Below are 5,000 nucleotides of genomic sequence, written 5' to 3' on the forward strand. Positions count from 1 at the left end.
AGCATGTACGTCCTGCTGCCATCCACATTACAGTGTATCGCTGCAAGGTGTTTAACATGAAGCGATACACTGGGGACCAGGCAGTGCGAGTAGCAAACTATATTGCGGGGGTTGCAGTTAGGCAACACTACACTAATTTAACGCGTCGTATGACAATTACAGAGCGGGTTAAGGCCCAACGTGTGTTGGGTTAAGGCCCAACGTGTGTTGGGTTAAGGCCCAACGTGTGTTGGGTTAAGGCCCAACGTGTGTTGGGTTAAGGCCCAACGTGTGTTGGGTTAAGGCCCAACGTGTGTTGGGTTAAGGCCCAACGTGTGTTGGGTTAAGGCCCAACGTGTGTTGGGTTAAGGCCCAACGTGTGTTGGGTTAAGGCCCAACGTGTGTTGGGTTAAGGCCCAACGTGTGTTGGGTTAAGGCCCAACGTGTGTTGGGTTAAGGCCCAACGTGGGTTGGGTTAAGGCGCAACGTGGGTTGGGTTAAGGCCCAACGTGGGTTGGGTTAAGGCGCAACGTGGGTTGGGTTAAGGCGCAACGTGGGTTGGGTTAAGGCGCAACGTGGGTTAGGTTAAGGCGCAACGTGGGTTAGGTTAAGGCGCAACGTAGGTTAGGTTAAGGCGCAACGTAGGTTAGGTTAAGGCGCAATATAGGTTAGGTTAAGGCGCAATATAGGTTAGGTTAAGGCGCAATATAGGTTAGGTTAAGGCGCAATATAGGTTAGGTTAAGGCGCAATATAGGTTAGGTTAAGGCGCAATATAGGTTAGGTTAAGGCGCAATATAGGTTAGGTTAAGGCGCAACATAGGTTAGGTTAAGGCGCAACATAGGTTAGGTTAAGGCGCAACATGGGTTAGGTTAAGGCGCAACATGGGTTAGGTTAAGGCACAATATGGGTTAGGTTAAGGCACAATATGGGTTAGGTTAAGGCACAATATGGGTTAGGTTAAGGCACAATATGGGTTAGGTTAAGGCACAATATGGGTTAGGTTAAGGCACAATATGGGTTAGGTTAAGGCACAATATGGGTTAGGTTAAGGCACAATATGGGTTAGGTTAAGGCACAATATGGGTTAGGTTAAGGCACAATATGGGTTAGGTTAAGGCACAATATGGGTTAGGTTAAGGCACAATATGGGTTAGGTTAAGGCACAATATGGGTTAGGTTAAGGCACAATATGGGTTAGGTTAAGGCACAATATGGGTTAGGTTAAGGCACAATATGGGTTAGGTTAAGGCACAATATGGGTTAGGTTAAGGCACAATATGGGTTAGGTTAAGGCACAATATGGGTTAGGTTAAGGCACAATATGGGTTAGGTTAAGGCACAATATGGGTTAGGTTAAGGCACAATATGGGTTAGGTTAAGGCACAATATGGGTTAGGTTAAGGCACAATATGGGTTAGGTTAAGGCACAATATGGGTTAGGTTAAGGCACAATATGGGTTAGGTTAAGGCACAATATGGGTTAGGTTAAGGCACAATATGGGTTAGGTTAAGGCACAATATGGGTTAGGTTAAGGCACAATATGGGTTAGGTTAAGGCACAATATGGGTTAGGTTAAGGCACAACGTGGGTTAGGTTAAGGCACAACGTGGGTTAGGTTAAGGCACAACGTGGGTTAGGTTAAGGCACAACGTGGGTTAGGTTAAGGCACAACGTGGGTTAGGTTAAGGCACAACGTGGGTTAGGTTAAGGCACAACGTGGGTTAGGTTAAGGCACAACGTGGGTTAGGTTAAGGCACAACGTGGGTTAGGTTAAGGCACAACGTGGGTTAGGTTAAGGCACAACGTGGGTTAGGTTAAGGCACAATACGGGTTAGGTTAAGGCACAATACGGGTTAGGTTAAGGCACAATACGGGTTAGGTTAAGGCACAATACGGGTTAGGTTAAGGCACAATACGGGTTAGGTTAAGGCACAATACGGGTTAGGTTAAGGCACAATACGGGTTAGGTTAAGGCACAATACGGGTTAGGTTAAGGCACAATACGGGTTAGGTTAAGGCACAATACGGGTTAGGTTAAGGCACAATACGGGTTAGGTTAAGGCACAATACGGGTTAGGTTAAGGCACAATACGGGTTAGGTTAAGGCACAATACGGGTTAGGTTAAGGCACAATACGGGTTAGGTTAAGGCACAATACGGGTTAGGTTAAGGCACAATACGGGTTAGGTTAAGGCACAATACGGGTTAGGTTAAGGCACAATACGGGTTAGGTTAAGGCACAATACGGGTTAGGTTAAGGCACAATACGGGTTAGGTTAAGGCACAATACGGGTTAGGTTAAGGCACAATACGGGTTAGGTTAAGGCACAATATGGGTTAGGTTAAGGCACAATATGGGTTAGGTTAAGGCACAATATGGGTTAGGTTAAGGCACAATATGGGTTAGGTTAAGGCACAATATGGGTTAGGTTAAGGCACAATATGGGTTAGGTTAAGGCACAATATGGGTTAGGTTAAGGCACAATATGGGTTAGGTTAAGGCACAATATGGGTTAGGTTAAGGCACAACGTGGGTTAGGTTAAGGCACAACGTGGGTTAGGTTAAGGCACAACGTGGGTTAGGTTAAGGCACAACGTGGGTTAGGTTAAGGCACAACGTGGGTTAGGTTAAGGCACAACGTGGGTTAGGTTAAGGCACAACGTGGGTTAGGTTAAGGCACAACGTGGGTTAGGTTAAGGCACAACGTGGGTTAGGTTAAGGCACAACGTGGGTTAGGTTAAGGCACAACGTGGGTTAGGTTAAGGCACAACGTGGGTTAGGTTAAGGCACAACGTGGGTTAGGTTAAGGCACAACGTGGGTTAGGTTAAGGCACAATACGGGTTAGGTTAAGGCACAATACGGGTTAGGTTAAGGCACAATACGGGTTAGGTTAAGGCACAATACGGGTTAGGTTAAGGCACAATACGGGTTAGGTTAAGGCACAATACGGGTTAGGTTAAGGCACAATACGGGTTAGGTTAAGGCACAATACGGGTTAGGTTAAGGCACAATACGGGTTAGGTTAAGGCACAATACGGGTTAGGTTAAGGCACAATACGGGTTAGGTTAAGGCACAATACGGGTTAGGTTAAGGCACAATACGGGTTAGGTTAAGGCACAATACGGGTTAGGTTAAGGCACAATACGGGTTAGGTTAAGGCACAATACGGGTTAGGTTAAGGCACAATACGGGTTAGGTTAAGGCACAATACGGGTTAGGTTAAGGCACAATACGGGTTAGGTTAAGGCACAATACGGGTTAGGTTAAGGCACAATACGGGTTAGGTTAAGGCACAATACGGGTTAGGTTAAGGCACAATACGGGTTAGGTTAAGGCACAATATGGGTTAGGTTAAGGCACAATATGGGTTAGGTTAAGGCACAATATGGGTTAGGTTAAGGCACAATATGGGTTAGGTTAAGGCACAATATGGGTTAGGTTAAGGCACAATATGGGTTAGGTTAAGGCACAATATGGGTTAGGTTAAGGCACAATATGGGTTAGGTTAAGGCACAATATGGGTTAGGTTAAGGCACAATATGGGTTAGGTTAAGGCACAATGTGGGTTAGGTTAAGGCACAACGTGGGTTAGGTTAAGGCACAACGTGGGTTAGGTTAAGGCACAACGTGGGTTAGGTTAAGGCACAACGTGGGTTAGGTTAAGGCACAACGTGGGTTAGGTTAAGGCACAACGTGGGTTAGGTTAAGGCACAACGTGGGTTAGGTTAAGGCACAATACGGGTTAGGTTAAGGCACAATACGGGTTAGGTTAAGGCACAATACGGGTTAGGTTAAGGCACAATACGGGTTAGGTTAAGGCACAATACGGGTTAGGTTAAGGCACAATACGGGTTAGGTTAAGGCACAATACGGGTTAGGTTAAGGCACAATACGGGTTAGGTTAAGGCACAATACGGGTTAGGTTAAGGCACAATACGGGTTAGGTTAAGGCACAATACGGGTTAGGTTAAGGCACAATACGGGTTAGGTTAAGGCACAATACGGGTTAGGTTAAGGCACAATACGGGTTAGGTTAAGGCACAATACGGGTTAGGTTAAGGCACAATACGGGTTAGGTTAAGGCACAATACGGGTTAGGTTAAGGCACAATACGGGTTAGGTTAAGGCACAATACGGGTTAGGTTAAGGCACAATACGGGTTAGGTTAAGGCACAATACGGGTTAGGTTAAGGCACAATATGGGTTAGGTTAAGGCACAATATGGGTTAGGTTAAGGCACAATATGGGTTAGGTTAAGGCACAATATGGGTTAGGTTAAGGCACAATATGGGTTAGGTTAAGGCACAATATGGGTTAGGTTAAGGCACAATATGGGTTAGGTTAAGGCACAATATGGGTTAGGTTAAGGCACAATATGGGTTAGGTTAAGGCACAATATGGGTTAGGTTAAGGCACAACGTGGGTTAGGTTAAGGCACAACGTGGGTTAGGTTAAGGCACAACGTGGGTTAGGTTAAGGCACAACGTGGGTTAGGTTAAGGCACAACGTGGGTTAGGTTAAGGCACAACGTGGGTTAGGTTAAGGCACAACGTGGGTTAGGTTAAGGCACAACGTGGGTTAGGTTAAGGCACAACGTGGGTTAGGTTAAGGCACAACGTGGGTTAGGTTAAGGCACAATACGGGTTAGGTTAAGGCACAATACGGGTTAGGTTAAGGCACAATACGGGTTAGGTTAAGGCACAATACGGGTTAGGTTAAGGCACAATACGGGTTAGGTTAAGGCACAATACGGGTTAGGTTAAGGCACAATACGGGTTAGGTTAAGGCACAATACGGGTTAGGTTAAGGCACAATACGGGTTAGGTTAAGGCACAACGTGGGTTAGGTTAAGGCACAACGTGGGTTAGGTTAAGGCACAACGTGGGTTAGGTTAAGGCACAACGTGGGTTAGGTTAAGGCACAACGTGGGTTAGGTTAAGGCACAACGTGGGTTAGGTTAAGGCACAACGTGGGTTAGGTTAAGGCACAATACGGGTTAGGTTAAGGCACAATAC

This window comes from Schistocerca americana, unplaced genomic scaffold (assembly GCF_021461395.2).
Source record: "Schistocerca americana isolate TAMUIC-IGC-003095 unplaced genomic scaffold, iqSchAmer2.1 HiC_scaffold_294, whole genome shotgun sequence".
NCBI lineage: Eukaryota > Metazoa > Arthropoda > Insecta > Orthoptera > Acrididae > Schistocerca > Schistocerca americana.